This window comes from Salvelinus alpinus, unplaced genomic scaffold, assembly GCF_045679555.1.
Source record: "Salvelinus alpinus unplaced genomic scaffold, SLU_Salpinus.1 scaffold_485, whole genome shotgun sequence".
NCBI classification, from domain to species: Eukaryota; Metazoa; Chordata; class Actinopteri; order Salmoniformes; family Salmonidae; genus Salvelinus; species Salvelinus alpinus.
Window position 1 is genome coordinate 1 of NW_027256425.1, and position 10,046 is coordinate 10,046.

The 10,046-nt window shown below is 39.8% G+C and overlaps 6 non-coding genes across 6 annotated transcripts; all 6 read right to left on the reverse strand.

Annotated features, from left to right (window-relative positions):
- Nucleotides 1-2,456: 2,456 nt before the first annotated feature.
- On the reverse strand, nt 2,457-2,575 carry LOC139567416 (5S ribosomal RNA). Its single transcript, XR_011673396.1, has one exon. It is a non-coding gene; the product is annotated as a 5S ribosomal RNA (ribosomal RNA).
- A 664-nt stretch (nt 2,576-3,239) lies between these two features.
- LOC139567417 (U1 spliceosomal RNA) lies at nt 3,240-3,403 on the reverse strand. Its single transcript, XR_011673397.1, has one exon. It is a non-coding gene; the product is annotated as a U1 spliceosomal RNA (small nuclear RNA).
- Nucleotides 3,404-4,114: 711 nt separating this feature from the next.
- On the reverse strand, nt 4,115-4,233 carry LOC139567411 (5S ribosomal RNA). The gene has a single exon (XR_011673392.1). It is a non-coding gene; the product is annotated as a 5S ribosomal RNA (ribosomal RNA).
- A 664-nt stretch (nt 4,234-4,897) lies between these two features.
- Nucleotides 4,898-5,061, reverse strand: LOC139567412 (U1 spliceosomal RNA). The gene has a single exon (XR_011673393.1). It is a non-coding gene; the product is annotated as a U1 spliceosomal RNA (small nuclear RNA).
- A 711-nt stretch (nt 5,062-5,772) lies between these two features.
- On the reverse strand, nt 5,773-5,891 carry LOC139567414 (5S ribosomal RNA). The gene has a single exon (XR_011673395.1). It is a non-coding gene; the product is annotated as a 5S ribosomal RNA (ribosomal RNA).
- A 664-nt stretch (nt 5,892-6,555) lies between these two features.
- Nucleotides 6,556-6,719, reverse strand: LOC139567413 (U1 spliceosomal RNA). The gene has a single exon (XR_011673394.1). It is a non-coding gene; the product is annotated as a U1 spliceosomal RNA (small nuclear RNA).
- Nucleotides 6,720-10,046: the final 3,327 nt, after the last annotated feature.

Below are 10,046 nucleotides of genomic sequence, written 5' to 3' on the forward strand. Positions count from 1 at the left end.
CACATCACTTCGACCTGCGTGAAATGCCGTTTAGGAATGCACTTGCAGACAGAGTGGTGAAAAAGTTGTTTATTTTGTTTACTAGATTATATCAGTGAACCACTAGATTCCCATCATGCAACACTGTAGAAAAAATCACCAATGACTTTTTAATATCTTAATTAACCTGTTGGGGATGAGGGCGCTGTTGTGGCTATTTATGCTAATCGTGTAATTTTTTGAAACGGCTTCCCACAAAGTTCTTGATCGTACAATATGCATATTATTATTATTATTGGATAGAAAACAGTCTATAGTTTCTATAGGAGTTGAAATTTTGTCTCTAAGTGGAACAGAGCCCATTCTACAGCAATTTCCCTGACATGGAGTCAGATTCCAGAAATTTTGGCCACTGTTCTGGAGTCAGTTAAAAGGCCACTGTTATTGCTATGACTATACGGACACTGCTTACGTCTTCCCCTGGATGTCTTTACGTGATGACGATTTGAATCGGGGTCGATTGCACGTTCACAGGCACCTATAAATGAAAAAACCCTGAAGCTAGTCAGTCTTTGGGAGCTGCGTCATGCGCCTAGAGGACACCGACGCGCACCTGTTCCAAGCGTTAGTTTAGCCTGTTATATTTCTCCGGTCATCTTTTCACTCGTTATAGGAGTTAAAAACATCATAAGGTAGTTAATTTAAAGCGTTTTATAGCAATTTATATCCGTTTAGTGCGATTTTGGGACATTTATTTTTGCAACGATGTGAAAAGTTGGGCACGCTTTTCAGTTCATCCCGAACGCAGTTGGCATTTCCACATGGCAAGAGGACAGCTTTCCACCAAAAGACGATTGGACCCAAGAAAGGATCCTTTGCCCAAGATACTGATGGAAGAACAGCTCAAAGTAGGACATTTTTATTATGATAAATCGTGTTTCTGTCGAAAAGTTTTAGTGGCTTCGGACGCCATGTTTTTTGACGTAGCTTCGCTTGGCGCAAGCTGTATTGAAAAGTAAGGATAATTTAAAAAATGTAATTCCGCGATTGTATTAAGAATTAAATTGTCTATCAATCCCTGTCCACCCTATATTTTTTAGTCACGTTTATGAGTATTTATGTATAAGAGTAGATCACTGTCTAAGTGGCGCACAGACTTTTTCTGACCAGCTGAGCTACATTTCACATTGTCTAACCATGATTTTGGTGGCTAAATATAAACATTTTCGATCAAACTCTATATGGATTGTGTAATATGATGTTACAGGAGTGTCATCTGAAGAATTCTGAGAAGGTTAGTGAAAAAATTAATATATTTTGGCGATGTTTACTTTTATCGCTCACTTTGGCTAGAATCAATGCTGGGCTGCTATGTGCTATGTGCTATGCTAATATAACGATTTATTGTGTTTTCGCTGTAAGACACTTAGAAAATCTGAAATATTGTCTGTATTCACAGGATCTGTGTCTTTCGATTCGTGTATGCTGTGTATTTTTACGAAATGTTTGATGATTAGTAAGTAGGTAAACACGTTGCTCTAAGTAGTTTTTCTATTCCATTTGTGACGGTGGGTGCAATTGTAACCTATGCCATCTACCTGAAATATGCACTTTTTTCTAACAAAACCTATCCCATACCATAAATATGTTATCAGACTGTCATCTGATTAGTTTTTTTCTTGGTTAGGGGCTATAAATATCTTAGTTTAGCCGAATTGGTGATAGCTACTGGTGTTGGTGGACAAATAAAAGATGGTGGATTATGCTAATGTGTTTTTAGGTGCTAATGTGTACATCTTTACATATTGTGTCTTCCCTGTAAAACATTTAAAAAATCGGACATGTTGACTGGATTCACAAGATCTGTGTCTTTCATTAGCTGTATTGGACTTTAATGTGTGAAAGTTAAATATTTAAAAAAAATATTTTTTTTGAATTTCGCGGCACTGGTTTTTCAGTGGGGGTGGGGGGGGAGTGCCGCTAGCGCCACTCTCATCCTAGACAGGTTAATTAACCTGTCTGATATCACAAATGTATGCGATATGACGAAATACAATCACATTCAGACACACACACAGACAAATGCATGAAACCAATTGATTTATTATCGATAACATCTCACATTCTCTTGTGCTTTTGATTTACTCCGTAAAAGAAGGGTTGTAATTCCACCATGGAAAACACAGGGCCATCAGACATCAGTCCAGTTCCTCTCCTCACCAGCATTAATTCCTCTGATCATTTGAACAGGGCGAGGGAGCACAAAGCACACACAAGCTGCATTCAGTAACAATATTCTTATTTGTCTTATAAATAAAAGGCAGTTGCTCCCTGACAACACAAGGAACTTTGATCGTATTAAAAGGGCAGGGGAGACTAGCCCATATAAGCTGAATTTAGTCAATTCAGCATCAAACGCTTACTACAAGGCAGTGTTGCTGATTAAATAATGCAAGAGCACACCCTAGTGGACAAAATGCTTACAGCACCTGGTATTCCCAGGCAGTCTCCCATCCAAGTACTAACCAGGCCCGACCCTGCTTAGCTTCCGAGATCAAAAGAGATCGGGTGTATTCAGGTAGGTAAGGCCGTAAGCGAAGGAACAACTCTTGGTACACCATATAGAGTCAAAGTGAGTCTGATAAACAGACATTGCATTTTCACCAATTAGATAAGCAGCTTGAACTTTGGGTCACTCAAAAAGGGGAAGAAATTACATATACTGTAGCCATCACTTTTTAGCACAGATAGTTGGATGAAATACAAACAAACCTTGCTAACATTTCAAAGCGAGGGCACATATTTCAGCCTTGTGGGAAAAAATGGACAAATACAATGACTTCTGACAAATACATCATTAGCAACAATTTCCCATGCAGCTAGCCTACTAGCCAGAATAAATACACAAAAGCTCTGAATGTTGAAAAACTATTGCATTGTTCTGTGCTAAGGAGGAGCGCATGTATGGACAATTTCATATTGTAAGCGCATGGGGCGCGTATGACACATCATGACTGGGGGTGGGGTTAGAGCGGCTTCTCAACTATCTCTTGATTGAAGTACCAGCGTGGCATAAATACCATGCTGCATTTCGCAACATGATGTTTCCACAAAATGCCAATAATGTTTCGCTACAAACAAATGTTTCCACCTTTTGATTAGTCCACCTTTCGATTGGTCCACAAAATCTCTTTCAAAACTGACTTCAAAGATCTCCATAAGCACAAGTCAACCTCAAGGTTTATGATTAAACAAGACATCAGGAGAGAGCGCGAACGCAGTCCCCCACTACCATAAATTATGCAATCGAGATTTCCGCATTTGGGAAATTCGCAGGGGTCAGCACAGCCAGAGTGCAATGGCTGAGCCTCGCCCTGGGTGAACCGCCTTCTTGATCACGGTAGCTCCCTTGCCAGGTAAGTATGACTTATACACATCGGTGGAGGGCAAGTCTCTCCAGTGCCAACATTTTCGTCTAACGGTAACCACTTTGTGTTCTGATAATATCACATCACTTCGACCTGCGTGAAATGCCGTTTAGGAATGCACTTGCAGACAGAGTGGTGAAAAAGTTGTTTATTTTGTTTACTAGATTATATCAGTGAACCACTAGATTCCCATCATGCAACACTGTAGAAAAAATCACCAATGACTTTTTAATATCTTAATTAACCTGTCTGATATCACAAATGTATGCGATATGACGAAATACAATCACATTCAGACACACACACAGACAAATGCATGAAACCAATTGATTTATTATCGATAACATCTCACATTCTCTTGTGCTTTTGATTTACTCCGTAAAAGAAGGGTTGTAATTCCACCATGGAAAACACAGGGCCATCAGACATCAGTCCAGTTCCTCTCCTCACCAGCATTAATTCCTCTGATCATTTGAACAGGGCGAGGGAGCACAAAGCACACACAAGCTGCATTCAGTAACAATATTCTTATTTGTCTTATAAATAAAAGGCAGTTGCTCCCTGACAACACAAGGAACTTTGATCGTATTAAAAGGGCAGGGGAGACTAGCCCATATAAGCTGAATTTAGTCAATTCAGCATCAAACGCTTACTACAAGGCAGTGTTGCTGATTAAATAATGCAAGAGCACACCCTAGTGGACAAAATGCTTACAGCACCTGGTATTCCCAGGCAGTCTCCCATCCAAGTACTAACCAGGCCCGACCCTGCTTAGCTTCCGAGATCAGACGAGATCGGGTGTATTCAGGTAGGTAAGGCCGTAAGCGAAGGAACAACTCTTGGTACACCATATAGAGTCAAAGTGAGTCTGATAAACAGACATTGCATTTTCACCAATTAGATAAGCAGCTTGAACTTTGGGTCACTCAAAAAGGGGAAGAAATTACATATACTGTAGCCATCACTTTTTAGCACAGATAGTTGGATGAAATACAAACAAACCTTGCTAACATTTCAAAGCGAGGGCACATATTTCAGCCTTGTGGGAAAAAATGGACAAATACAATGACTTCTGACAAATACATCATTAGCAACAATTTCCCATGCAGCTAGCCTACTAGCCAGAATAAATACACAAAAGCTCTGAATGTTGAAAAACTATTGCATTGTTCTGTGCTAAGGAGGAGCGCATGTATGGACAATTTCATATTGTAAGCGCATGGGGCGCGTATGACACATCATGACTGGGGGTGGGGTTAGAGCGGCTTCTCAACTATCTCTTGATTGAAGTACCAGCGTGGCATAAATACCATGCTGCATTTCGCAACATGATGTTTCCACAAAATGCCAACAATGTTTCGCTACAAACAAATGTTTCCACCTTTTGATTAGTCCACCTTTCGATTGGTCCACAAAATCTCTTTCAAAACTGACTTCAAAGATCTCCATAAGCACAAGTCAACCTCAAGGTTTATCATCAAACAAGACATCAGGGGAGAGCGCGAACGCAGTCCCCCACTACCATAAATTATGCAATCGAGATTTCCGCATTTGGGAAATTCGCAGGGGTCAGCACAGCCACAGTGCAATGGCTGAGCCTCGCCCTGGGTGAACCGCCTTCTTGATCACAGTAGCTCCCTTGCCAGGTAAGTATGACTTATACACATCGGTGGAGGGCAAGTCTCTCCAGTGCCAACATTTTCGTCTAACGGTAACCACTTTGTGTTCTGATAATATCACATCACTTCGACCTGCGTGAAATGCCGTTTAGGAATGCACTTGCAGACAGAGTGGTGAAAAAGTTGTTTATTTTGTTTACTAGATTATATCAGTGAACCACTAGATTCCCATCATGCAACACTGTAGAAAAAATCACCAATGACTTTTTAATATCTTAATTAACCTGTCTGATATCACAAATGTATGCGATATGACGAAATACAATCACATTCAGACACACACACAGACAAATGCATGAAACCAATTGATTTATTATCGATAACATCTCACATTCTCTTGTGCTTTTGATTTACTCCGTAAAAGAAGGGTTGTAATTCCACCATGGAAAACACAGGGCCATCAGACATCAGTCCAGTTCCTCTCCTCACCAGCATTAATTCCTCTGATCATTTGAACAGGGCGAGGGAGCACAAAGCACACACAAGCTGCATTCAGTAACAATATTCTTATTTGTCTTATAAATAAAAGGCAGTTGCTCCCTGACAACACAAGGAACTTTGATCGTATTAAAAGGGCAGGGGAGACTAGCCCATATAAGCTGAATTTAGTCAATTCAGCATCAAACGCTTACTACAAGGCAGTGTTGCTGATTAAATAATGCAAGAGCACACCCTAGTGGACAAAATGCTTACAGCACCTGGTATTCCCAGGCAGTCTCCCATCCAAGTACTAACCAGGCCCGACCCTGCTTAGCTTCCGAGATCAGACGAGATCGGGTGTATTCAGGTAGGTAAGGCCGTAAGCGAAGGAACAACTCTTGGTACACCATATAGAGTCAAAGTGAGTCTGATAAACAGACATTGCATTTTCACCAATTAGATAAGCAGCTTGAACTTTGGGTCACTCAAAAAGGGGAAGAAATTACATATACTGTAGCCATCACTTTTTAGCACAGATAGTTGGATGAAATACAAACAAACCTTGCTAACATTTCAAAGCGAGGGCACATATTTCAGCCTTGTGGGAAAAAATGGACAAATACAATGACTTCTGACAAATACATCATTAGCAACAATTTCCCATGCAGCTAGCCTACTAGCCAGAATAAATACACAAAAGCTCTGAATGTTGAAAAACTATTGCATTGTTCTGTGCTCAGGAGGAGCGCATGTATGGACAATTTCATATTGTAAGCGCATGGGGCGCGTATGACACATCATGACTGGGGGTGGGGTTAGAGCGGCTTCTCAACTATCTCTTGATTGAAGTACCAGCGTGGCATAAATACCATGCTGCATTTCGCAACATGATGTTTCCACAAAATGCCAACAATGTTTCGCTACAAACAAATGTTTCCACCTTTTGATTAGTCCACCTTTCGATTGGTCCACAAAATCTCTTTCAAAACTGACTTCAAAGATCTCCATAAGCACAAGTCAACCTCAAGGTTTATGATTAAACAAGACATCAGGAGAGAGCGCGAACGCAGTCCCCCACTACCATAAATTATGCAATCGAGATTTCCGCATTTGGGAAATTCGCAGGGGTCAGCACAGCCACAGTGCAATGGCTGAGCCTCGCCCTGGGTGAACCGCCTTCTTGATCACGGTAGCTCCCTTGCCAGGTAAGTATGACTTATACACATCGGTGGAGGGCAAGTCTCTCCAGTGCCAACATTTTCGTCTAACGGTAACCACTTTGTGTTCTGATAATATCACATCACTTCGACCTGCGTGAAATGCCGTTTAGGAATGCACTTGCAGACAGAGTGGTGAAAAAGTTGTTTATTTTGTTTACTAGATTATATCAGTGAACCACTAGATTCCCATCATGCAACACTGTAGAAAAAATCACCAATGACTTTTTAATATCTTAATTAACCTGTCTGATATCACAAATGTATGCGATATGACGAAATACAATCACATTCAGACACACACACAGACAAATGCATGAAACCAATTGATTTATTATCGATAACATCTCACATTCTCTTGTGCTTTTGATTTACTCCGTAAAAGAAGGGTTGTAATTCCACCATGGAAAACACAGGGCCATCAGACATCAGTCCAGTTCCTCTCCTCACCAGCATTAATTCCTCTGATCATTTGAACAGGGCGAGGGAGCACAAAGCACACACAAGCTGCATTCAGTAACAATATTCTTATTTGTCTTATAAATAAAAGGCAGTTGCTCCCTGACAACACAAGGAACTTTGATCGTATTAAAAGGGCAGGGGAGACTAGCCCATATAAGCTGAATTTAGTCAATTCAGCATCAAACGCTTACTACAAGGCAGTGTTGCTGATTAAATAATGCAAGAGCACACCCTAGTGGACAAAATGCTTACAGCACCTGGTATTCCCAGGCAGTCTCCCATTCAAGTACTAACCAGGCCCGACCCTGCTTAGCTTCCGAGATCAGACGAGATCGGGTGTATTTTTTTATTTTTTTGTCTTTTTATTATAAAAATGTCAAAGTAATTTACAACCAAATCATATTAATACTAACAATCCTTCAATTAATTTCCTTCCTTGTACATCAGCAAAAAAAACATTTTCCAAAACAACAACAATCCAAATAACAAAAAAACAAAATCAACAAAACAAAACAACAAATTAAACATAATTACACCATCACACCATTTCAGAAGTTAACCTTAAATCCCCCTCCTCCCTCCTCCATAGACACTAAAGTACTCCCCTTTATAAACATACTTTCAAATTTCTCTAGTTTTGCATTATACATTAACTCCATCTGCTTTCTTAAACCTGCTTTAAAGATTACCCAGACATTCACCTTTTTCCCTTCAAAATGTTTCATATTCCTTCTACAGTAAATTGCATACCTCACAAAACTCAAAACAATATTCAACAGGTACACATTTACACCCAAACATTTCCCCACCACTCCAAATAATATTAACCTATCCCATGCAAAGCTTTCCAAAAACTCTCTTTTCCAGTGCCTCCACAACAAAAGTTTTACTTCATTGAAAAAATCTGTCAGACATGGACATTCAACAAATAAATGCAACAAAGACTCTGGCTTCATCATACACACATCACATTCCCGCCGTACATTCCTGTTTATCTGATGTAAAACAATATTTGTGTATATACGATTATGCCTTAACCTTTCACGAGCCTCTACCCCGGGTCCGGGATCACCCCCCACCCCCCCCACACACTGATTAGCATAGCTAGCATAGCTTCACAAGTAGATAGTAGCATCTAAATATCATTAAATCACAAGTCCAAGACACCAGATGAAAGATACAGATCTTGTGAATAAAGCCACCATTTCAGATTTTTCAAATGTTTTACAGGGAAGACACAATATGTAAAGATGTACATCTATTACCTAAAAACACATTAGCATAATCCACCATCTTTTATTTGTCCACCAACACCAGTAGCTATCACCAATTCGGCTAAACTAAGATATTGATAGCCAATAACCTATAAAAAACCTCTTCAGATGACAGTCTGATAACATATTTATGGTATGGGATAGGTTTTGTTAGAAAAAAGTGCATATTTCAGGTAGATGGCATAGGTTACAATTGCACCCACCGTCACAAATGGAATAGAAAAACTACTTAGAGCAACGTGTTTACCTACTTACTAATCATCAAACATTTCGTAAAAATACACAGCATACACGAATCGAAAGACACAGATCCTGTGAATACAGACAATATTTCAGATTTTCTAAGTGTCTTACAGCGAAAACACAATAAATCGTTATATTAGCATAGCACATAGCACATAGCAGCCCAGCATTGATTCTAGCCAAAGTGAGCGATAAAAGTAAACATCGCCAAAATATATTAATTTTTTCACTAACCTTCTCAGAATTCTTCAGATGACACTCCTGTAACATCATATTACACAATCCATATAGAGTTTGATCGAAAATGTTTATATTTAGCCACCAAAATCATGGTTAGACAATGTGAAATGTAGCTCAGCTGGTCAGAAAAAGTCTGTGCGCCACTTAGACAGTGATCTACTCTTATACATAAATACTCATAAACGTGACTAAAAAATATAGGGTGGACAGGGATTGATAGACAATTTAATTCTTAATACAATCGCGGAATTACATTTTTTAAATTATCCTTACTTTTCAATACAGCTTGCGCCAAGCGAAGCTACGTCAAAAAACATGGCGTCCGAAGCCACTAACACTTTTCGACAGAAACACGATTTATCATAATAAAAATGTCCTACTTTGAGCTGTTCTTCCATCGGTATCTTGGGCAAAGGATCCTTTCTTGGGTCCAATCGTCTTTTGGTGGAAAGCTGTCCTCTTGCCATGTGGAAATGCCAACTGCGTTCGGGATGAACTGGAAGCGTGCCCAGCAATTCACAGCGTTTCAGAAATAAATGTCCCAAAATCGCACTAAACGGATATAAATTGCTATAAAACGCTTTAAATTAACTACCTTATGATGTTTTTAACTCCCATAACGAGTAGAAACATGACCCGAGTAATATTACTCCCTCCACTAATGCTTGGAACAGGTGCGGGTCGGTGTCATCTATGCGCATGACGCAGCTCCAAAAGACTGACTAGCCTCAGGGTTTTTTAATTTATAGTGCCTGTGAACGCGCAATCGACCCGATTCAAATCGTCATCACGTAAAGACATCCAGGGGAAGACGTAAGCAGTGTCCGTATAGTCATAGCAATAACAGTGGCCTTTTAACTGACTCCAGATCAGTGGCCAAAATTTCTGGAATCTGACTCCATGTCAGGGAAATTGCTGTAGAATGGGCTCTGTTCCACTTAGAGACAAAATTTCAACTCCTATAGAAACTATAGACTGTTTTCTATCCAATAATAATAATAATATGCATATTGTACGATCAAGAACTTTGTGGGAAGCCGTTTCAAAAAATTACACGATTAGCATAAATAGCCACAACAGCGCCCTCATCCCCAACAGGTTTTA